Source organism: Schistocerca cancellata, unplaced genomic scaffold (assembly GCF_023864275.1).
Source record: "Schistocerca cancellata isolate TAMUIC-IGC-003103 unplaced genomic scaffold, iqSchCanc2.1 HiC_scaffold_426, whole genome shotgun sequence".
In the NCBI taxonomy this organism is placed as follows: domain Eukaryota; kingdom Metazoa; phylum Arthropoda; class Insecta; order Orthoptera; family Acrididae; genus Schistocerca; species Schistocerca cancellata.
The window spans coordinates 294444-320368 of NW_026046443.1; the positions used below are offsets into that span (position 1 = coordinate 294444).

The 25925-nt window shown below is 45.4% G+C and overlaps 1 non-coding gene across 1 annotated transcript; it reads left to right on the forward strand.

Moving 5' to 3' along the window:
* Positions 1-1919: 1919 nt before the first annotated feature.
* On the forward strand, positions 1920-1992 carry Trnar-ucu (transfer RNA arginine (anticodon UCU)). The gene has a single exon. It is a non-coding gene; the product is annotated as a tRNA-Arg (tRNA).
* The last annotated feature ends 23933 nt before the right edge of the window (positions 1993-25925 follow it).

The window sequence follows — 25925 nt, forward strand, 5'->3', positions numbered from 1 at the left end:
TAAAAATCATAGAGGGAGACCAAGAGATGAATACACTAAGCAGATTCAGAAGGATGTAGGTTGCAGTAGGTATTGGGAGATGAAGAAGCTTGCACAGGATAGAGTAGCATGGAGAGCTGCATCAAACCGGTCTCAGGACTGAAGACCACAACAACAATAGAACCTTTAACGCATTTAGACTATCAGATATAGCCCAATTTGGTTTACTGCCCCAAAACCATTTCCTCATTCAGTGCAAAACTAACATGGTTGGTTGGTTGGTTTTGGGGAGGGGATCAGACAGCGAAGTCATCGGTCCCATCGGATTAAGGAAGGTTGGGGTAGGAAGTCGGCCGGGCCCTTTCGAAGGAACCAACACTGGGATTTGCCTGAAGCGATTTAGGGAAATCACGGAAAAACTAAATCACGATGGCCGGATGCTTGTTTGAACCGTCGTCCTCCCGTATGCGAGTTCAGTGTGCTAAAGTCGATCTGTTATCCATGACGCTGTTATATGTAAATGCTGTAAAAACGGAACCATATATTCACGAGCCTGTTCGCGAAATTATCTTTCAATACCCAGTTTTACCTACAGATAGAAATATAGCAATAGAATGCACATTTTCTACAGAAACAAATACAATGAAGAGTGAAATAATTTTGTATTACTTCAAGAGACAATGTATGTAATCCCAGTCATAATCTATAAATCTTGCAGCCCAAGATGAGAGGGACATTTTTCTTGGTCACAAGTGAGAAAAGTAGACAGTTTCACAACAAGATGTTTTACTATGGTTCCTTAACTGTTCCCATTAAGCAATGACACTCTGTATCTACAGAAGCGGCTGCAATTTTCGCTTCAGCACAGGGGGCTTGCCGAAGGGGACTTTTGCTGGGGACTGTCAGGAGGCGGCTTGCTGGGTACATTAAGGGAGCAGGTCAGACAGAGATGTCTGATGTCGACTGACGCTCCGCTTGTGGTGTCACCGCCAGACACCACACTTGCTAGGTGGTAGCCTTTAAATCGGCCGCGGTCCGTTTGTATACGTCGGGCGCGCGTGTCGCTACTATCAGTGATTGCAGACCGAGCGCCGCCACACGGCAGGTCTAGAGAGACTTCCTAGCACTCGCCCCAGTTGCACAGCCGACTTTGCTAGCGATGGTTCACTGCCTACTTACGTTCTCATTTGCCGAGACGATAGTTTAGCATAGCCTTCAGCTACATCATTTGCTATGACCTAGCAAAGCGCCATTATCAGTTACTATTGATATTGTGAATCATGTGCCGTCAAGACCGACGTTCATCATTAGTGGATTAAAGTTAAGTATTCCACCAGCTACGTCCGTTTTTTCTAAATTCTAATTTACTTGTCCTGTTCCAGACCTCACGCCAGCCTGCGTGAGCTAAAACGCGTGCATTTCGGCCTCCTCTAGTAACACGGCGGTGGCTCGCCTGCCAACCACAACACCGCCGACGCTTGCAGAAAGCTACATTAAGTATGATTCCCGCCTATAACTTCTCATCGAAGCACACTCTCACCAATCAATGGCTGGCGCTTCGAGGACGGCATGAAATTGCTAGGGAGGTGATGCAGCTAACCTCCCTGGTAAATGTGCTAACAGGGCACACACGTCCGTTGGAGTGTATATATCTGATGGGGACCGGTTGTGACGCAGCAGTCGACCAAAGTCAAAAATCAGTAGGGCTAATTGTAAACAGAGCGGTACGGAGCGCTGTATCGTGTCTGTTGCATAAATAATGAGTCTTTGATCTAATTGCTTCAGAGAACCGTGAAAGTTAGCCTAACAGTTATAATGGACATCAAAGTCTTGAAGAACACATCCAATGACAACGCCAAATCAGAAAAGTGACGCGAGACATGTAGCATGGGGTCATGTCTTGCAGAATCACTTACAGCTGAGCTCAGCATCTGCATAGTGTTCCTTTGGCGCAGAGGATAGTGCGTTGGACATCTAATCCAAAGGTCGTGGGTTGGATCCCCACAAGGGACGTGCAATTTTTAAAAATATCTGCCAATCACAAGATGGGTATTGACATATGGGTAACCACAAGCGTCTTCAAAAGGCGCACGAAGTTCCGCTTCAGACGCCGTGCAGTGTGGACGTTCTTAGTCTTCCGCTCCGCCGTAGCGTTACGTGTAGTGGAATATCGTTTGTTTACGTTTTGTGTTGTATCTTCTGTGCGTGTTTTCTTGTCGTTGTTTCGTCTTTTGTGTTACTTTCTGTGCTTATTTAAGTGTTTTTGTGTAGCGGTTTCGACTGCGTCGTTTGAAAATGTCGTCTCAGGTTATTCCTCCCCAGGCTACAGTAAGTTTTGCTTTTGACAAGGCAACCCGCCATGTGCAACCTAGTTCCCTTGAGACAATAGAACAACATTTAAACGATCAAAAAAAAAAAAAAAGGTCGAAAAGGAGTTCCATGACTTGTTAAACGAAAAGGAAAACCAGAGCTCCGAATAAGTAGAAAGTATGGTACAAGCTGCAATGCAACAAGCAATTAGCGGAGCAGCGGTAGGTAAACAAACTGCTATCGAAACGCTACCACTCGCAGGTCAAAAAAGCGAACCGGAATATAAACTGCAAATACCGCTATGACAGCAGGAGGCCATGCAAAGAAAATTTGGATTTTAAGCGTGCGCTAAATGCGGCACGCCCAATGGGAACCTGCACGATGATTAATATATTATGCACAGTCCATATCAACAAACCAATAATTCGGACAGAGAGAATGTACCGGTACAGGGAAGCTTGCCGATTCCAATGGGAACCTGCACGATGATTAATATATTATGCACAGAAAATTTGGATTTTAAGCGTGCGCTAAATGCGGCACCTGCACGATGATTAATATATTATGCACAGTCCATATCAACAAACCAATAATTCGGACAGAGAGAATGTACCGGTACAGGGAAGCTTGCCGATTCCAATGGGAACCTGCACGATGATTAATATATTATGCACAGTCCATATCAACAAACCAATAATTCGGACAGAGAGAATGTACCGGTACAGGGAAGCTTGCCGATTCATAAAGAATATTTGGAAAGCGACTAAATGCAGCGATTGTGGTACGCCCAATGGGAACCTGCACGTTGATTAATATATGGATTTTAAGCGTGCGCTAACGAAAGCGACTAAATGCAGCGATTGTGGTACGCCCAATGGGAACCTGCACGTTGATTAATATATGGATTTTAAGCGTGCGCTAACGAAAGCGACTAAATGCAGCGATTGTGGTACGCCCAATGGGAACCTGCACGTTGATTAATATATTATGCACGCTAACGAAAGCGAGCGATTGTGGCACGCCCAATGGGAACCTGCACGATGATTAATATATTATGCACGCTAACGAAAGCGAGTAAATGCAGCGATTGCGGCACGCCCAATGGGAACCTGCACGATGATTAATATATTATGCACAGTCCATATCAACAAACCAATAATTCGGACAGAGAGAATGTACCGGTACAGGGAAGCTTGCCGACTCATAATCAGGCGGGGGCAGCTACTTCTTATTCCGTAAACAACATGGATGAAAGCTTAATCAAACACCGACAATTCCAGGTGTTTAACGCCGATAAGAAAACCATACATCCAGTAATTTTTATCAAAGGATTCCGTATGTGTTGCCGACTGCCTGGAATGAACGGCAGAAAATACAGTTCATAATCGCACACGTTCAAGGTGACGCTGCCCTATGGGCAAATGAACTCACAGATAATTACCACAGTGTACCGCAGTTTGAGAAACATTTTTTGGAGCGATACTGGTCGAAAGCAATTCAGGAAAGATTGAGAACTGAAGTGTATTGCCCACAAATTTATAACCAGAAACAAGACACACTTCATAAGTATTTTGAGAAATACCTTAAGAAAACCCGATATTGGGATGAACCAATATCAACACGGGATGTTATCCGAATATTAAAATTACGATTACCCAGCTATATTCGTGACAAGTTGATAAATGTATTAGAAGATGACTTCGAACGATACCTGTCTGTGTTGGATGAAATTGATCTTTCACAGGAGGAAAATAGGTCAAATAGGGACCGTGAAAGTGGAAATTCTTCACCCAGTAAGTTTGGAAATCGTAATAACAATAACAATTCCAATTTTGGAAATAATGGTAACGGAAAACCAGACCAATATACCGAACAAAACTGGAAGAATGAAAATGGACAAACGCCATATAATAAGAAAAGGAGATGGGAAGAGAGAGATCAACCCATATACAACAACAACAATAACCCGAACAACAAGCGAAAACTGAATGAAGGTCAGTGGCCAAATCAAAACAACAGTGGAAATAACCACAATTACCCGGTGCAGTGGATGAAAACTTTCAATGCCGCCACCACCGCCAGTTAATAGCACTCAATATCAATATCATAATCAGAATTTTGAGCAGAATACCAATGCCATACCACAACCGTGGACAGATACTAACAGCAGTGAACGAATAATGGAAATGTCATCAGACGGAAGCAACAACATGGCTAGGCCGTCAAACGACAAAAGACCTCAATAAGCTCCCAATTGAAGGTCGACGGACAGATAGGGGGCACATCTACAAATAATGCACAAAATAATGTACAATTACTAAGGTACCAGGAGGGAAGTAATATTAGACAAGATTTGTTAACCGAACATCATAATTGTAATCCAACAGAAACAAATGTACTGCAAACTATCATAAAGGCAAGGATAAATGAGATTCCGATTGAAGTTTACGTAGATACCGGTGCCACTACCAACGTAATGAGCTGCGATCTATTCAGAACCTTGAGTCAAAACCGCAAATTACCCACATATCTTGTACAAAACTGTCGTGCCACTGGAGCGATTAGTGCACAGGCACAACACATTCAATACCAGGCGCTGGTGGATTTTTGCGTGGGAAAGGATACTATTAAATGTAACTTTCTTGTGGTCAAGGGATTAAGACTAGCCTGCATCCTAGGGTGCGACTTCCTCAGCGCGAGAAAGGCAAAGATAGACCTTTCAAGCGGGAAAATTTGCATGCTGACTGGCAATAGACAGATTGTACTGGATTTTATGCGAGCTGGAAATGTTCTTGGTAAAAATTGCCAGAGCATACAGGTTAAAAGCGGAGGACTGCTCATATTCCAAGTAAGCAGTGACTTAAGAGGGCAAGAGGAATATTATTCAGATCTAGTTCAACCTGAAACACTTCGCTGGACAGACACGCTCGACAGTAAAGTGCACGAATCAGAATACCTAACCGGATCTCAACGTCAGCAGCTTACACAGCTATTAAATAACTACAATAACGTATTTTCTGAAAAACCTGGAACCATCAAAGGGTACGTGTATGACATAGAGGTGTTTCCCCTTCAGATATACTGCCAAGCATCGTATTCTGTCCCGTGGATGGAAAAGGAGGCAGTGAGCAAATAAATCCAGAAAGTTTACAATGGGAGATAATAGTACCATCATTATCACCATACAGTAGTCGTCTGTTAGCTGTATAGCCAAGCCCGGAGGGAAAATCAGACTTGTCCTAGATGCCAGAAACATAAATAAGACTATTATACCTGTTAGAACAAGACAAGCAAGTTTACAAGAACAACTGCAGAAATTCTATGGTGTAAAGTATCTAACCCCGATTGATATGCGAAGCTGTTATTGGCAAATCCCATTAACTCAAGAGTCTAGAAAATATACAGCCTTTATTTTTAATGGAAGAAGTAATCAGTTTAGAGTGTTGTCTTATCGACGTAATGTAAGCGCAGGTGTGTTTATTACTGCACTGGACCAAGCACTACACGTGCATTTACTCGAAAAGGTGACCCTTTCTGTGGACTATCTTCTAGTGGCCACACCCACATGGGGAGAGCACGTCGAAATTTTGGAAAGTTAGCAGAAGCAGGAATAACGGCAAATTTGGACAAGTCAAAATTTGGGAGAAATCATCTTACGTTTCTGGGGCATATAATATCACCCCTAGGAATAATGCCCGATGGTAAGAAGTTACAAGCAATCAAAGAACTCCCACAAACCACCAATAAGAAGCAGTTAAAATCATTTATTGGATTAGTTTCTTTTTTCCGCCAGTTTGTACCGAACCAGATGCTCAGCAATGAAGCATTGCTTAACTTATTACGCAAAAACACCATCTGGAAGTGGTCCCAGGAATGCCAACAAGCATTCGAAGAGATTAAAGTGACAGCAGTGAATGCTAAATTGTTATATCATCCGTATATGACCAAAGACTTTGGCATAGCTACTGATTCCTCATCCCATGATTTAGGAGCATGTTTATTTCAGCTTGAAGAGGTAAATGGAGAAAGTGAAATCAGAGTAATATAGCTTTTGCCAGATGAGTGCTCAACAGTTGTGAAAGAGCATACTCAGTTACAGAATTGGAAGCACTAAGTGTAGTTTGGGCCTCACAAAAATTTCATTATTATGTTTATGGTAAACAAATTAAAGTATTCTGTGACCATCAAGCTTTAAGTTTTTTACTAACTTGCAAGCTCTTACATGCCAGACTAGCCCGATGGGCGTTAGTATTATAGGAGTACAATTTAAAAATGATGTATATAAAAGGACAGGGTAATGTCATTGCTGATGCTTTATCACGTCTACCTGTAGGCATGTCACAAGTAGTGGACTGATGACCTCAGAAGTTGAGTCCCATAGTGCTCAGTGTTCACAAGTAGTGGAAATGATAGAGCGAACATCAGAATATAAGATCCTACTAATCATGTCACAACCACACCGTTGTGAATATTTACACATGTGCAAAAATATCGGACAGCTACAAGACGAAGACCCGATCTGGGCAAAAATAAAACATTCAGTGAAAACAGGGCAAACCAGCTACGAAACCTTACGGTATAAAATAGAAAATAACATCTTATATCATCGAAACGACATCGCCTCGCCGGCCGGTGTGGCCGTGCGGTTCTAGGCGCTTCAGTCTGGAACCGCAGGTTCGAATCCTGCTTCGGGCATGGATGAGTGTGCTGTCCTTAGGTTAGATAGGTTTAAGTAGTTCTAGGTTCTAGGGGACTGATGACCACAGATGTTAAGTCCCATAGTGCTCAGAGCCATTTTTTTGACATCGCCTCAGAAATCTGGTGTGTGTGTATTCCGTACAAGTACATACAAACTTTTGTCTGGTACACGCACTACGCCTGGGGGCATGTCGGAATATTAAAATGTGTAAATATGATTCAACGACATTGTTACAGTCCTAATCTTAAACGTACAGTTCACAGGATACTAAGAACATGTGACCAGTGTCAGAAACATAAAGTCAACAATCGGAGTAATAAAACTGAATCACGTCCAATTATTCCCGTACAGCCACTGCAAATCGTGTCAGTAGACGTCGCAGGACCGCTACCGACTGCTCGCGGTGGAATGAAGTATATATTAGCATTTTATGACACCTTCACGAAATATGTTAAATTGTTTCCAATGAAAGCAACTACTTCCAGACAGAAGGTGCAACGTATGCTAAAAGATTACTTACTACAAATAGGAAAACCGCAAAATATTCTCACAGACAATGCTAAGTACTTCACTGGTCAGTTGTGGAGGAAATTTCTACGTGACCAGGAAATGAAGCTCAGATTAGTTGCAGATTTCCATCCGGAAGCCAGCCCCGTGGAAAGAATATTTCGTGAATTGAACAGATTTATCCAAACCTATGCTCACCAGCAGCATACTAAATGGCCAGAGTTAATACCTTTATTCGAAAATATCCACAACAATTTGCCACACCCAGCAACAGGATATACACCACATAAACTGTTATTCAATGCTTCTGAGCCAAACGATTGGATCACTCCGCTGCCGAAACTATCACGCAAGGATACCACTCAAGAGGAGAGGATAATAGACGCAATCAACAATATGGCCAGAGTTGCTCATCGACGAAAGGTTCATTATGACAAGATGATAAAAAAAAACAGTCGCATATCAAGTCAATGACTTAGTCTTGATAAGGAATCACCCTAAGTCATCGCTCATCACAAACAAGAATTAAAAGTGGCAGGTGTTATATAACGGACCTTTCAGAATTGTGCAAATCCCGCACAATTGTGATTTGACTAGTGGGAAAATCAAAGGACTATATCCTTATAAGGACTTGAAGAAATTTATTATGCCTGGAGAGTGAACATGAGTACCTTTTCTGTATTTTGTGTATAGTACGTAAGTTTTGAAGAGAGTCTGATGTATATATATTTTGTGTAATTATAAGAAGTGTGTTTCATGTTTTGTATCTAGTATGTAAGATATTTTGTCCATGTGACAATGAGTATCTACATGTGCATCATTGCAATGAGAAGAAGAAAGATAAAGGACCTTCAGTCTAAGAATAAATTTGATTCAAAATATAATTTATAATTATATCTTGTTTTGATTTTTCAAACAGTAATAGATTTAATAAAGATAAATGTTAATATGTTTCTTGTTAAATATTTATTCAATTCATGCACTAAATATTATTAAAGTCACGTGAAAATGTTTACACAAGGTATATGCGTTCTATTACGTGCACACCGTGTGACATCTGTAGTGCGGTACTTTCAAAAATAAAGGGAAAGTATAGGCATAACACTAAAGTATTTGAGAACAGATAATAGCTCAACATTAGAGCTTGTCGTAAAATAGCTTCAAACGTCTTCCGATGATACGCGTTTACGCTCAAAGTTTATGAAGCAAGAACATGCGTAGTGGTCATAGTTACAACTTAAATAGGTCAAATGACCAATTTTGCTCATATTAAGGATTCACATATTGCTAAGTCAGGCCAGAATCCGTTACATGTATGATGTAACCATCAACTGTATGTAAAGATATACCATGCAGTACAGTGTAATTCATAAAAATTATTGTAATACGTTTTATGTACGAACAGACATCTGTGTCACTACATTATGCCAAAACCAAGAATCATGTAATGCCATTTTTCAAAGTCATACGTTAAGGAATACTAACAGGAACTGAAATAGTGTGTTGGTATTTGCAAATGCAGTGTGAGCTTTGAAGAATGTACTGGTTATAGCCTTGGACAGTGAACACTTATGTGCTCTGCGACGTTAGCCGTACGAGGTATAGACATTGGCCAAACGTCTAGACGTACAATCGTATAAAACCCAAAACTGTGTACAGTGTGTGTTTGAACCGTACAATTAATATTGTGAATTTGGACGCTACCTTCAGTGCGCCAATAAATATACGATACTGTGAACAGTGTAGTAGAACGTTTATATGACGACTACGGTGGACCAGCATCAAACAAAAACATGAGAAGCGTTGACATTTCATGCGAAATAGTGATAACAGGGATATGTAGTGCTTTATTAGGCATAATGTCTCCTACACAGTGCAGCACACGTAAGTGCAAATACACCGATACTAACAAGTGACAGAGCCTGTGCCGCGATGACGCAATATTGTCTATTAACCAATTTCTACCCACAGCAATAGCACTAAATAAAATCCATGACTATAACATATGTACATTTGTTGCATGCCCGGTACGAGATCCAACTGATGCACTGACGGCACCACTCGAGCAGTGTACGTCGATGCTGTGGCGTGATTGGAAGACAGGCAGGAGGTGAGAGCGTACCCGCAGTTCCACACCGGTTCACAGCAGTCCGTGTTGACACGTCTGGTCTCACAAGCCCTCCTATCTGCGCTCTGGTAGCTACACGGTCTGCCACGGCTGCCCATACAACACCTCGATCCTGGCGGGCGTCTGTGCTGCGTTGGGGGTCCAGAAGATCGTCTACAGGTGCGACAATGTTAACCTGACCACTGATACCTGCATCGGTGCACGTAGTGTGGCAGTTCTCCATCCCGCCATCCGGAAGACCAGAATTTGACCCCTTTCAGACTTGCTCTTTTGGCTGTAGGAATCACGAGTACGTCTCAAAAAAATGGTTCAAATGGCTCTGAGCAGTATGGGACTTAACATCGGAGGTCATCATTCCCCTAGAACTTAGAACTACTTAAACCTAACTAACCTAAGGACGTCACACACATCCATGCCCGAGGCAGGATTCGAACCTGCGACCGTAGCGGTCTCGCGGTTCCAGACTAAAGCGCCTAGAACCGCTCGGCCACCCCGGCTGGCGAGTACGTCTCCTTGGCATGGTTGCCTACTTGCTTCGCAAGTCTGCACCACACCCAGGCTTCTGTCTGCCATCATTCCCTATTAAAGGGTAGACACGGATGGCGTTCTGGTAGCTATGCCACTAAGTTACCTGTTGGCGGACGGCGTTGAAACCATTTCTAGTTCACCTGCTATCCCGCAGGTGACATATGCTGTCATCGAATAAAAATCGTCGTCGTCTTTCCAGGTGCACTGCGTTTTTCCGGCAGTGTATTTATGTGGCCTCTGGTAGCGGACATCGGTAGGAGCTGACCAACTTCTCTGTGAAGTACGAGGGCTATCCACAAAGTACATTACGTTTTGGAATTAAAAATAAATAAACTATTGGAAATTTTTTTATTATATACAGATGAAAGCCACACTTAAATACTACTTTTCTACATAGTTGCCATTTAAATTAAGGCACTTATCGTAGCGATAGACGAGCTTGGAAATTCCTTCGTCGTAAAATTCGGCCGCCTGCGCCTTCAACCACGTCGCGACTGTCTTTTGGGACAGAAAAGGTGTGATTTTTGTGGATTTCCTGGAAAGAGGCACTACAATAAACTCTCAAAGGTATTGCCAAACTCTGCACAACCTCAGAAGAGCAATACAAAACTAGCGCAGTGGATAGTTGGGCTCAAAGATCTTGCTGATTCACGACAACGCCCGGGCCCACACGGCAAATGCCACTCGTGAAGTTCTCGAATCTTTTAAGTGGGAGTTGTTTCCTCATCCGCCGTACAGTCCCGACCTGGCACCGAGCGACTGCCACTTATTCCCAGCAATGAAGAAGTGGTTGGCTATGCAACGTTTTGATGGAAACGCACAGCTTCAAGAAGAGGTAACTACGTGGTTGAAGGCCCAGGCGGCGAAATTTTACGACGAAGGAATTTCCAAGCTCGTCCTTCGCTACGATAAGTGCCTTAATTTAAATGGCAGCTATGTAGGAAAGTAGTATTTAAGTGTGGCTTTCATCTGTATATAATAAAAAAATTTACAATACTTTATTTATTTTTAATTCCAAAACGTAATGTACTTTGTGTATAGCCCTGGTATTTATTTGAGTTAATCGGCCTGCACAATGACAATATTCTTCGCGGAGGATATTATAATTGTGTTATTAATGCGAAGGATCAAATTCATCATACCAACGTTTGAGAGAAATTTGGGCACCTTATTATCGACTTCCATCTGCGTGATGCGCAAGAGAAGCTACACGGCGACCAACTGTTCCGACACATGCCGCCCTCTGCTCGGCGAGCCGCATTGATTGTATTTACGTTTCGCGCAGAAGGAAGTTGTAAATGACGATACTTCCAGCGTCAATTTTTCCCACCACTGCACGTGAACCACAACCGCTCCCCATTCCACCGGGGAAAGGGTTACTGGAAGCTCAAGTCAGTCTTTTTCGAGATTATGAGCTGCATGTGGAGAAAGCGCGCGCCTGATGACAGCTAGCTCTCCGATCCCGCCCTCTTTACAATACGATACGGGGATGGTGCGTCAAGTGGTTAAGCCTAAGCGAAGATCCACGACTATGTTGTATGCCAGGCAAAAGGAATTTTGGAGAAAGTAGACAACTGAAACGTGTTACCAAGGTTTATGTGAACAATAAAAAGACCCTACCCTGCCAACTTCTGATATTGCCCGCAACATTAAGAGGTGTAAATATAGAACAACGGAAATATAGAGGACAAACTGGAAGGCTACGTAATCCGTACTTATTTATTTATTTACTTAATCGTGTGGCTAGGGCCCCCAGTCGGGCAGGCCGTTCGCCGGGTGCCGGTCTTTCAAGTTGACGCCACTTCGGCGACCTGCAGTCGATGAGGATGATAGGATGAGGACAGCACAACACCCCGTCCCTGGGCGGAGAAAATTCCCCGACTCAGCCGGGAATCGAACCCGGACCCAGAGGATTGACAATCCGTCACGCTGACCAGTAATCCGCATGCATCCCCAGAACGTTGCGTCTCAGGGAACTGCCTCCCTGTACCACCTTCTCAGAGCGTTCCGGCTCTGCAGCTGCCGACGTCACGGATGCTGCAGGGCAGAAACTCACCAGCACTCGCGACGTGCGCAGTCACGCGCATGCGCGTTTCAGTGATCTCTACCGCAAACAATCGTAAACGCACAGACCTGTGATGCTCTGACGCGTAGGATATCCACCCGTCTCACCTGGAGGATGCGCATACCCAGGAATCTCCTTTTGACAAAGAAGACACCTACGAAGCCATTCATAGGGCAACAGACAAGAAAACGCCAGGACCAGATGGGCTGACAGCGACGTTCTACATCATTATTGGGAACTTCTTGGGGACACGTTACAGGCCACGACAAACGAAGTCCCTATGGCTGGCGATTTACACCCAGAATGTAAAGAAGGGATTCTTGTACTCGAACTAAAGGAGGGCAACAGCAGACACTAAACAAAATGCGCTCTATTACTTTAATGGATGCTGATTTTAGAATCGTGACAAGAGCTGTGAACACTCGCATGCAAAACGTCTTAGTACGATTCCGTATGACCGTCAACACAGTGCTGTTCCAAGAGTAGCATCATAAACACTGCTTGTACCCTTCGCCATAACATCACCATCTGTGCGGAGTACAAGGAATCTGCTGCACTACTCTTCTTGGACTTCGACAGAGCATATTACAGCATCACTCACGATTGTTTACATACTACGATGCACGCAGTGGGTTTTGGTCTCCAGTTCATGAACACTATCCGAAAGGTCACTATGAATGCAACGTCTTGCATTTTGATAAACCGACGCTCAAGCCAATGGGTAATACTCGAGCGATCTAAAAATGGTTCAAATGGCTCTAAGCACTATGGGACGTAACATCTGAGGTCATCAGTTCCCTAGACTTAGAACTACTTAAACCTAACTAACCTAAGGACATCACACGCATCCATGCCCGAGGGAGGATTCGAAACTGCGACCGTAGCAGCAGCGCGGCGCCGGACTGAAGCGCCTAGAACCACACGTCCACAGCGGCCAGCTCGAGCGATCCATCAGGCAGCGATTCCCCTTATCGATGGCATTGTACGCCATCGCTGTAGAACTCCTTCTGACCACATTAACGTAAGAAACGTCACGGCTCATGATTGGTAGTATCAATCACCGATGGATAGCTTACGCAGATGACCTATGCATTGGAGTCACAACTTAACAAGACCTTACGACAGTCGACTACACCATTCAGGAATTAGCAGTAGCATATAGCACCAAGTAGAAAGATTCAAAAGCCGTTCTTATGCAAACCGGAATGGGCGTATACAGTGTTGAGGACATGGAATGGTGCAGCGCCACAAGTAATCATACGGCTCTGGACGGATACCCAGTCAGGATGAACACCAAGAACTGGGCGGATATATTAAATAAGGTTAGAGCAGTCCTTAAAACGTACAGGGACAGACAGCTTAATATTCGGCAAGAACTTCAAAACATTAAACTTATATGAAATGACAAATAAATGGAAACCCTTAGCTACCGACAGGTGTTGTTAATATACATCAATGGCAACATGTGGAAATGTGTGCCCTGACCGGGACTCGAAGTTGGGATCTCCTGCTTACATGGCAGACGCTCTATCCCTCTTTTTTTTTTTTAATCTAATGAACCGCTGCAGGAGCAGGACGACGGGTAGGGCAGGGTTCGACACCCGAAGCCTGGCCATCCCGCCGCCACGCCCAAGCAACGTGTTCGAGTTCGAGGATCGAAGGATCAGGAAGACGATGTAGTGGGTTTGTCGATGTTGTTTTATTTGTTTATTTATTTAATTTTTATAACTTTTTTTATAGATTTATTTTTGTTACATTACAAAGAAATATCCTACAACTGTCGTAGCCGTGTGTCCGAGTCGTCTTCTCGTCTGTTGGGAGGGGTTCCCCCCTATTCCGTCCGTAGAGGATCAATATGCTCCAGGATTCTTCTTCATTTTCAGCGTCTCATACCCGGAACGCCCCAGTGAGCAGGAGGATCCGCAAATAATGAACCTAAATAATTTGCGAAACGAGTTCTGTACTTCGGGTGGCGGCTGAAAGCTGCATGTGTCGTCATCAATAGGGACCAAAAGTCGAGTGTGCCTTTGGGAGCATCGCAAAATATGTAGGAAACGGCCACGCCTTTTAGCCAGTTAACGGCGTTCATTCTGGTTCATGGAAAGTATACGCTGTCGGGGCGCAATACTTCATCAGGGGAGATAGACTCCGGCAATCGCCGCAAGAGTAACGCCAGCATGCGCTGCGTCAGTAGCCAGCACTAGAGATGGGGGATCCGCTCTTGAACTAATTCATAGAGTTCAATCTTTCAAAGGAGTGAACAATCAGTGATTCAGAAAAAAAGAACGGTAGCTCCAAACGTTTCCCACGGCAGAGAGAGAGAGAGAGAGAGAGAGAGAGAGAGACGGAGCATATCAGCAGCGCCTCTGCTGGTCACAGCACAGTGCACGCCACACAACACAGCCAGCGCCGGCCTCTGCCCTGCTTCTACCTTGGCTGCCTGCATTGTGCAGTGCCCCATTGGATTTTGTGTTTTACATATGCCGTGGCGTCTGTGCGTCGTCTGCCGCGCAGTGTCTGGCGCAGCGTAACTTCGCATCGCACTCTGTCGGCGATCGTTTCAGTCGCACGTCCTGCCCTCTGGGCAGTTGATGCGAGCAACAGGACAGAGCCACCTAGCGGATAACATAGGAACTACTTGCAAAAACCCGCTCGCAAGGGAACGAACTATTTGTCTCGGAGCGGGTGAGTTCACCGCTACCCCCTCCCTCGGAACTCGCCCGCTCAACGCTCGCCCCACCGTCTCGACTCTAGCCAGAGCGTCGAGCAAAGCGACTCAGGTGTCACTGTGGTCTCTGCAGTCTCAGCTCACGCAGAAATACAGCTCGCGGCACGACCTGCTCGACTCAGCGCCTCTGCATCGGAGTTCGTCCCCACTGGATATTGTTCTTCGTAGTAATGCCGCTATGTATATTACATTATTATGTTATGTATACATCAATTGTTTTTATTTTATTTTTATTTGTTTAAACTGATTAGATTAGGTTCCTGATGACTCCTCTTACTATAGGATTTTTATTATAGACACTCGAATTTACGCTTTAATTACGAGCGAACCGATAAACGTATCGCAAAATGTGATACACCAATATTTTCCTTGTTTTATTCTGCGTAAGGCTATATGCAGCACTTTCGTTTTACAGTCAAATTTATATATTTTTTTCTTATTCTGGTACGGATTTTGCGATTTTAGGCGTCTTCGAAAGGAAACGTTCACTTTAAAAATATATGGCTTGCGATGTATTTGTATGAGGTTAATGAAATTTTAATACGTTATAGCCAAATATATTGTTAATGTAAATCTCAAGTTACAACATTTTCCGATCACCCAAAAAACCACGATAGTGCAAAATAAATCAATAATCAAAAACTTTGTCATATCGTGGAAATTTCAATAAACAATACAAAATTCTTACTCATTATCTGTGTTACTTCAAAATAGGATCAAATAAGATCAAAATACAGGTATAGTACTGGAATAAACCAAGTTTAAAGGGCAATGTGCCTTCCATTTATTTTATATTGTAAATGAGTGGTGAGTCATGAAAAAGAGCTAATTCATTTCAGGGAATGAACAGTTCCGATCCAATCTCTGAAAAGAACAGTTTTGCCCATCTCTAGCCAGCACTCGCTGGTCGCGGCACACGTCAGACGGTGTGCGTCTGAGTCAGCGACTGAGCATGTCGGACACAAGGGGTCGTCCGTCAGATGTATGGAATGTAGCCTCTGACGAGTAGCGAACTTCCCATTCACAACCACGTAGCACAATGAACGCACCGTCGTAGGTAGAAAAGGCGTGTGTACCGCTCGCCACACCGTGTTCCAGGCAACTTCAGGATGTCTGTTGGTAGAGGCGATAATAGTCTTTTGTGCTGGGATTCCGTGTCGTCGGAAGTTCTGACCGTAAGTAGCTGAAGTCAATCAAGAACTCTCTGATGTGGGTGAGTGCCGGTGAAATGTGTCCTACAGAAACCGGGGGATGCAGAGAGTGTGGTGCCACTACCGCTATCAGTGTGCCCGTCAGAGTGGCGTGGGCAGAGGTCCACTTGCGACGCATAGTGTTGAGATAAAGCGATCGCGCACGGTTATATACATGAATTAAACCGATACCGCCCGCCCGCTGCGGCAGCGTCAGGGTGGCGTATCGGACTTTAAAAACCAGACCGGTGCTTACGAAATGTCCATATGCTGCTTGAAATCTTTCGGCCATCGTAGCCGTCAAGGGAAGGATAAGCGCAAAATAGTTCAGTTTTGAGACAAGATAGGTGTTGACATAACGTGTTCTGAGAAGCATATCCGAGCGACGCAGTTTGTTGTCCTGCAGCAGAGCACGTGTCTGGTGTAGGAGCCGGCGGTACGTAGCCGCCGCCGTGCAGCGGACGTTGCTATAGAATTGCACTCCTAAACACTTGAGTACGGGCACCTTGTCAAAGGGCACCGCCGTTGTTGTGTGGGAAAGCCCCCCCCCCCCCCCGACATCCATGTATTTTGTCTTCTTCACGTTGATGACGCTCCCAGCGACCGCCCCGTACTGGCATAGCCACTGTAGCGCCATATGCATTTCATCCTCTGATCTGGCCAGGAACACCACGTCATCGGCGAATGCACCACATCGAAAGGTCTCGTCCCGCAAGGAGATACCAGTTAATCGCTGTCGTAGACCATGTAAAGCTGGTTCAAGTGCTGCAGTAAATAATATACCTGACAGGGGCACCCTTGTCGCACTGACCGTCCAACAACAATGTGACCAGACTGATAACCGTTGACCATCATGCGGGAGCGCGCTCCGTGGACCAGTCGAAGGACCACCTGTGCAGACTCCGGAGAGAGGCCCATGCGTTGCAAAACTGCGCGTAAGAAGCCGTGGTCGACGCGGTCGAATGCGTGGTCAAAATCTACGGCGACAAGGGCGCCTCGTATTTTGCAGGCCGCCGTCAAGGCAATTACGTCGCGGTATGCTCCTAACGCCGTATGAATGTTGCTGACACCACCTAAACATGTTTGATCGGTGTGGATGGCTTTCCCGATAGCGGTGTGGAGACGCGCGCGGAGGATACGGGCGAAGATCTTGTAGTCGTTGTTGAGGAGTGTGAGTGGGCGAAAGTCCTGCCACCTACAACCACCATTCGGTTTCGGTACTGGGATCAAGATGCCTTCTGTGAATTCTGTGGGGACAGTGAAATCAGGGCGGATTAGGTCTTGAAACATTTGGAGCCACTTGTCACCCATAAGGTGGTAAAAAGTGCGGTAGAATTCCAGGGGTAAACCGTCCGGTCCAGGCGACTTGTTCGGTGCTCCACGTGCCAAGGCTGATGTCAGCTCGTCGGGTGTAATGGGCAACAGCAGACTATCATCGGGTGCCACGTCCCGAGGGGCGGGAAAATCGTGCAGCAGCTCGTCATAATCACGTACATTTCGCGGATCTTCCATGTACAAGGTCCCATAGTGTCTGGCGAACGTGTGCGCGATGTCCGTTTGTGTCACTTCGCGGCCGCCCTCCTCCGTGTTTACCGCCGTAATGAGCTGACGTTTGTGGTGGCGCCTCTCGCGCACAATGTGATACACGGACGCTGTTTCGTTGGGGATACAGTCATGCACTCGCGCACGGATGCGGACACCTTCGAGCTGCTCGGTCCTGATGCGAAGTAGACGAGCTTTGATGCGTTGTACGGACATCTGACGTTCGGGAGACGGCGGTTGCGTCGCCAGCTCACGTAACGCTGTATAGTAAAATTCCGATGTTGCCCTTTGCCAGTTCGATCTGTCACGCCCGTAGACCATCAAGGTCTTTCGGAGTGCAGGTTTGACACATCCCAGCCACCACAGCAACGTGGAAGCATGCATGGGCAGGCGCCTGATACATCGACGCCACGTGTCAGTGACTGCTCGCCGACACGCTTCCTCGCGAAGGAGGGAGACGTTCAGCGTCCACGGGCCCCTGCTGCGTCTTGTGAGTTGTCGGGGTAAGGTGACAGTGCAGATGTACGCGAGATGGTCCGTGAAGGCCGTCGGCCAGAGTTCTGCATCACGGTTTGCTGTGCGGAGGGCACGCGAAACGTATATCCGGTCCAGACGACTGGCAGAATGGCTGGTAAAGTGCGTATATCCACTCTGGGTCCCATGATGTAAGAGCCATGTGTCGTGGAGCGCGAGGTCACGTATCAATGCTTGTAGAGCCGGGCATGGAACGTAATGCGGTATCTGGTCCTCGGGCCGCAGAACACTGTTAAAATCGCCGCCCACTATGTAATGGTCCATATTTCCTTGCAAAAGTGGGGCTACCTCCTCCGAATAGAAGACATGCCTGTCACCACGGTGCGAATTACCGGAGGGAGCGTAGACGTTAATGAGGCGGACTGCGCCAAGTGTGAGTGCGATGCCTCGCCCGTTCGGCAAGTACGTCGCGTCCGTCGCGTCTATGCCATCTCGGAGAAGGATGGCCGTTCCTCCTGCACCATCACCTAAGGGTAGGCTGTAGGTGGTGTAGCCATACAGGTCTAAACGCAGCTCGGGACGGACCTCCTGGAGAAGGGCAATGTCCAAGTCTGCCGCTCTGATCATGTCGTGTAACATGCGGGTCTTGACAGTGGAGTGGACACCATTTACATTGACTGTTCCCACACGGTATGACTGAGACATATCAAGTGGCGGAGGCAGTGTGCCGGTGCAAGTCCACAGTGATCTCACACACCACACAGCCATCCATCTGCATGCTGTGCATTACTGTGCCGTATGAGTCCCTGACTGGCAGAGCCCTCCGGGCTCAATGTCAGCCATGGGCTCTGGTGGAGATATCAATGTTTGCTGTGCATCATCTGCCTCCATATCGTCTGCCCAATCACCAAGAGACGATTGTGATGTCATTGGGGGCTGGTCGGTTTCACAGGAGCCCACATTTTGGGAGTCGACGCAATGCGCCTCGTTTTCTGGGCCACCAGATTTAGGAGAGTGTTCCTTGTCTTCAGGCACCTTCTGGTGAATGATGCCACTGGAGGCCGTTGCAATTGTGGACGAGTCAACGAAGTCGATGTCTTCCGCTGGCTTCACATCCCTGTCCTGTTCTTCAGCTGACAATCGCCTCTTCTTGTGTCGCTTGGGTGATTTTTGCTTTCGGGTCCGAGATTCGACATCCACTGGAGGGCGGGGCTCGACACAGTCTCGGTAGCTAGAAACCCCTGTGTCCGATTCCGACAGTGACGGTGGCTGGGTGCCCACGACGCTGCGGTGGGCAGAGGCTGTAGGAACCTCTGCACCGTTGGGCTGCGGCGTCGTCGACGGCGCTGACTCTCCAACGGAGCTGGCAGCGGCTTGAGGAGGTAGCAGGTTTTGATCAGCCATCACATCATGTCGTGCTGCCTCCACGTATGTTATCGGGAGAGAGGTCATAGTGGATCGTTGGGGAAGTTCATTGTGGGGCACCTGAATGAGGCGGCGCTGCAGACACTCAGTTCTAACATGGCCTTCCTGGCCGCAGCCCGAGCAGGTCCTCGGTTGTTCATCATATATAACAATTGCGCGGCAGCCACCAACGAAAACATATGATGGAACGTGCTTCTTAAGTTCTATGCGCACTTGTCGTACCCCGTTAAGGACAGGGTACGTTTCGAATGTGTTCCATTTCTCCCCTGTGTGGCTCAGAACTGTGCCGTATGGCCGCAGCGCATCAACGACTAGGTTGGCAGGAACTTCGAACGGTTGTTCAAAGATGCGCACGGTACGCACCCCCAGACCAGCATGGACAACTCCTACCACGCTCACGTTACCGTCTGCGTGACAGAAGCGAAAGCCGTTTGCAGATCGTTGGAGTAATCTGTCGCAGGCCGCTTCGTCAATCAGTTTGAGGTACACTGTGCTGGTTACAATAGACAGATGAATTCCTATCAGTTCTTGTGGTTCTATGTGCATGATGTCTCGTAGAAACCGTTCAATTTCATGGGCCTTCGGTCTCGTGTACGATGCGTTGAACGTTAGTTTGATTGTAGCTTTTCGATATGAGAACGCCATGTCGGGTCGGTACAGGTACTATACGGCAATACAACGACGCGACCGCGCGCTAGCGGGTAAACAACAACACCTGCGGAGCACTGCCCGGCGCGCCGAGCCCGTCCGCACGGTATCACGGCTGAAAGCCGACTGTCCCTCTGAGCCACCGAGGACACAGAGGATAGTGCGACAGCAGGGCCTTATCCCTCGCACACTTCCCATGAGACCCACATTCCCAACTGTCTACAACCTAAATAGTGTTCCTAATAGATATTTGCCAATTCACTCATTGCTCGTGCCAAACTGAGCTGACGAGTCCCGCAGGAGTTCGGGCAAAGCGTGCGCATTCGCACAGAAGATGGTCAAAAGTCGGACAGCCTTTAACTATATGAAGATGGTATCTGTTCCCGAAAGAAGACTAGTCAGCTTAGTCTCACGCGAGTAATGAGTGAATGGGCAAATATCTATTAGGAACACTACAAATGTAGATTGTGGACAGTTGGGAATGTGGGTCTCACGGGAAGCGTGCAAGGGATAAGGCCCTGCAGTCGCACTACCCTCTGTGCCCTCGGTGGTTCAGATGTATAGAGTGTCTGCCATGTTAGCGGGAGATCCCGGGTTCGAGTCCCAGTCGTTGCACACATTTTCAGCTGTTCCGATTGATGTATATCAACAACACCTGTCGGCAGCTAAGGGTTACGATTTAGTTGTCATTTCATTCTAGAGAAACTGCTCGGTCATCAATGGTATCTGTCCTTTCGGGAACAGATACCATGTTCATATATTAAACTTATAGTTGTCAGAAAAATTAGTTACATGGCGCAGATTCTTTCGGCTCCACCCCCTGTGGTTGCCAGCATTCAGAGAGCCTTCTGCTGGTTTGTGATGAGGAATAACATCATCAAGGTCGACTTCGATGCCTTGGTCTTGCCATGTACGAAGAAGGGTCACAGTTTCCTCGATGGAACGACGCAGATCAGGGTCCTCTTAATCAATCGCTTTCGGAAGACTGTTGAAACGCCTAAAGACTACACATCCAGGGTCGCATTAGACAGATAGCGCTCAATTCTACTTGGGCCACCCACTGATGTATCAACGATACCTCGAATGTTTCCTTACATAAGACAGTACTGTTTAGAGTTCAGTTAAAGCAATAAAAGACCGTCCTAATGATTCAAGTTCCGCCGGTGTGACGAAAAAGGTAGTTTATGACTCAGTCAAAAAAACTACCAGAAAGAACCCAGTGGAACAGAAATGCTGCATTATAATTGAGACATTACTGTATTTGGAGGAATATCTTCAGCGACATCCTGCCAAGTGCCGTCAAATCTATCTGGCACATGGCGGCCAGTAAGAAGATATCTACCAACAACGAGCTGCACAAAATTCATACCGGCCTTCTCCTACCTGTGTTACCTATGCATTTGTGGACAAATTAAAGTGTCTCACGTGTGGGCCTGCGAAGCAAATTACTGACCTTTTATCCAGGAGACTGGCAATCATCGATCGCACCACACAGAGTCTCACTGACAAGGCAGAACTTCTCTAGCCACAGAGCTTATGCTGCCCCGGACAAAAAACAACACTGCGACCTGGATGCTAGGCCAAACCGTTGCGAACAGAGACTTTTACCGAATACCGCTCTTATGCTGAATATGAACATTTTAAAACCTAACGTGACCTCTACTACTCTTAGAAGTATGGGAATATGTTAGCAAAATCTTGATCTGAGCACTGACTGGCACAAGAATATCAAGTAAGTTCCGAACAAACGAATAACCAGAAGAAGCTCCTTCATTTCATGGAGCACCAAGACGTCCTTGCTTTTAGCTGTTTCCTACATTCAACGACTGTTTTAACATTATATTTATCTACGTTTCCAAGAAATATTCTTTATTTTATGAAGGACATCCTCTTTTATGCTCAAGAAGCAGAGAATTTTATTTGCCTTATCATTATACCTGCAACTTTTTACTCGTGTAGTATGAGTTTAGTTTTTGTTGCCTACGAGGGCGACATTATTCTTTATTGCAAGAAGAGAATATTTCATTGCTTCATTCAAGACACTTCCGTTATGGAAAAAGGAATAATAATGGCAAACAAGCCAGATCATCGTAGGCACATACGGCAAGCATAGGAAAGGACTGGAGGGGAGGAAGGAGCCCCGGAAAAAATAAATAAATAAAAAGTGAGAGGGAGACCTGGGTTCAAATCCTAGCCTTGGTATAAATTTTCTTTCGTTGTTTCAGTCTCCATATACGCACTAGTGTTGTCTGTCGTATAAAGTTGGTAGCGATCGGAGAGTATCGATATCGACTACCGCAGTTCGATTTCAGTCGACGCACCCAACCCGCATAGAGTCTTCTTGGAGGACGCACGGATTATTCTTACACTCAAATGAAATACTGTATAACAAATCAAAGCTTCTTTTATCGAAATTATTGTTACCAGCCCACTAACAGGCAGTCAAAAACAAAGAACATATGCAGTAACTAGACTCTCGCTAATCTGGCCGTTGATTGCGCACAAGGGTACCGGATTAACGGAAGTTCCGGGTAATTGAAAGTGAAATTTATTTTAAAAACGTGGGGGTACATTTTATTAAATACAAAGATACAAATTTAGAAACGTAGAGGATATACTTTATTAAATACAAAGATAGAGTTTTAAAATATGGGGATATAATTTATTAAATCCAGAGATACATTAATTTTCAAAGAAACCTTTGTCCTTCACGGTGTATATAACTGTAAAGTAGTATCAACCATTATGAAACATGTTCCGAAATTTAACTGTCGCAGTAGTGACATGCGACGGCGTCATACTTTTATCACGCAACCGTGTGTATCTGGTTGAATAATGTACTACAGCTAGACGACTGAATCTTCAGCACCATTGATGTGAGAAATGTTCATGCTCTCTCCTGTTATGTCCTCTTCTCCATCACTTCCATTAATATTTTCCTGTACGCTTTTAATTATTTCTTCGTTTGTTAAAGTTTGGTCTGCCCACAGTTTTCCTCATTCATCCATTTAGCAACATCTTCATCATCAGTTTATCCTCCTCCTGGAACTTGTGGAACATATCAGGTTCCGAAGTACAAATAACTGATGATTCCGAATTGACTGGCCCATCGCTGTCGCTCAGTACTGGATCCAATTCTGCATCAATGGATGGCCACACTTTTCTCCAGTTCTTCATTACGTTAGTATTCTCCACTACATCCCATGCTTCGGTTGCTTGATAAACAACATCGCATAGGGTGATTGCTTTCCACACTCACCATAGTGGCGGTAGAGTGGGCTTCATATTCGTTAATCGAGGAGACAAGAATTGCATGTCGCCGAATGGCGTGTAATAGATTCAGAAATTCCCTGATCCATGGGCTAAATCAGGACTGCCACATTAGATAGAAGATCGAGTGATTATATACCATCGAAGTCACATCAGAGGATGACTATGAGCATGGTGAATAATAAGGATAGCTTTCAGAGCTGGTACAAAAGTTTCGTAGAACCACCGAGAGAATATTTCTTTGTCCATCCATGTTTTCTCCCGATCGCAATTTTGCATTGATAGCGTGCTTATGTCACTGTGTCGAAACCGTATTTCGCGATCACAATGAGCTGTAGTTATGACTCCTATTTGTGTTACAACACGCCATTAAAGTTGTTCGCTGTTTCTGTTGCTTGTATCGACGACTATCCTTCTCATTCTTGGCAGATAATGTCTTTGAAGCAAGCATCTTGTAAAAGAGACAGGTTTCATTAGCATTGTACAAAGCACTATTAGTTAAGTCTTCTTCCTCCATTATCTCCCGTATCTTCTTTGCAAACTCTTCTGCATCTTTTTCGCTAGCTAAGTGACTTTCCCCGATGGCTGTCAGCTATCGAACGCCATGTCTTTTTATCCAGCTTGGTGGCCTACCCTCCCCTGCCGCCAAGTTGTTTGTTAAGTGCTGCTGCTTTTTCCTTTATTATCGGGCCACTGACTGTAATTCCTTTACTGCGTGGTTGCACGAACCATCTGTAAACAGCTACGTCCAATTCTTCATTCTCACTCTTTCGTATAGCCTTCCGTTTTGGGTTGCGTCCTGTCGAATGACATCATCTTTCTTTTTGATGTCATAAATAGTTGCTCGTCAAAATTGTACTCAGTTTTCTGCGAGGAACCTCTGTTCAATTTACCTAAAATTTCGAGTTTCTACTTGAGGTCTAGCGTAACGTGATTCCTTTTAAAACATATTGTACTGAACCACAAGAATGCTGCAATTTCAAATACAAGGTGTGGCCAATAAGTAAAGGAAATTTTTGTGTTTTTTTAGAAAAAGAACCTTTATTTATTCGTTAACATAACTTTGTCCCTTTCATAGTAGTCCCTCTCAGAGCAATACACTTGTGCCAGCGCTTTTTCAAATCTTGGAAGCATTTCTGGAACTCACTTTTCGTTATGGCGTTCAGCTACTTCAGCGATCATGCTTGTATCTCATGAATGGTGGCAAAACGACATTCTTTCACGGTTCTCTGTAGCCTCCGGAATGGAAAGTAGTCGCAGGGGGACATGTCCGACGAGTACGGTGGCTGAGGCAACATAACGGTTCCTTTTTCTTTTTATTTATTTATTTATTTATTTTGCCAAAATATCACGAACAAGCATTGAGGTGTGAGCGGGATCATTATTGTAATGCAATTTTCACGAGTGGTTTTATCACAATTCTGGACGTTTTCTTCGGACTGCTTCATGCAGACGGCGTATAACTTCCAGGTAGTATTTCTTTTTGGCCTTACGACAATAACGAAGCAACTCATGTTGCACTATCCCACTGTAATCAAAGAAAACAGTGAGAAGAGCCTTCACATGTGATCGAACTTGTCGAATATTTTTTCGATCTTTGCTCTTCAGGCAGACTCCATTGCAACGACTGGGCTTTGATTTCGACGTCATAGCCACATACGCATGTTTCGTCACCTGTTATAACCATCTTTGGAAACCTGGATCATTGTCGACTTCATTCAGAAATTACTGGGCGGCGTCTAAGCGACGATGTTTTTGGTCGAAATTCAACCATTTCGGAACAAACTTTGCTGCTACACATTTCGTACTCAAAACGTCCGAAAAAAACTGCTTGGCATGAGCTACACTAGTGGCCATTAAAATTGCTACACCAAGAAGATGATACACGGCTATTCATTGGACAAATATATTATACTACAACTGACATGTGATTACATTTCTCGCAATTTGGGTGCATAGATCCGGAGAAATCAGCACCCAGAACAACCACCTCCGGCCGTAATAACGGTCTCGATACGCCAAGGCATTGAATCAAACAGAGCTTGGGTGGCGTGTATAGGTACAGCTGCCCATGCAGCTTCCACACGATACCACAGTTCATCAACAGTAGTGACTGGCGTATTGTGACGAGCCAGTTGCTCGGCCACCATTGACCAAACGTTTTCAATTGGTGAGAGATCTGGGGAATGTGCTGGCCAGGGCAGCAGTCGAACATTTTCTGTATCTAGAAAGGCCCGTACAGGACCTGCAACATGCCGTCGTGCATTATCCTGCTGAAATGTAGGGTTTTGCAGGGATCGAATGAAGGGTAGAGCCACGGGTCGTAACACATTTGAAATGTAATGTCCACCGTTCAAAGTGCTGCCAATGCGAACAAGAGGTGACCGAGACGTGTAACCTATGGCACCCCATACCATCACGCCGGTGATACG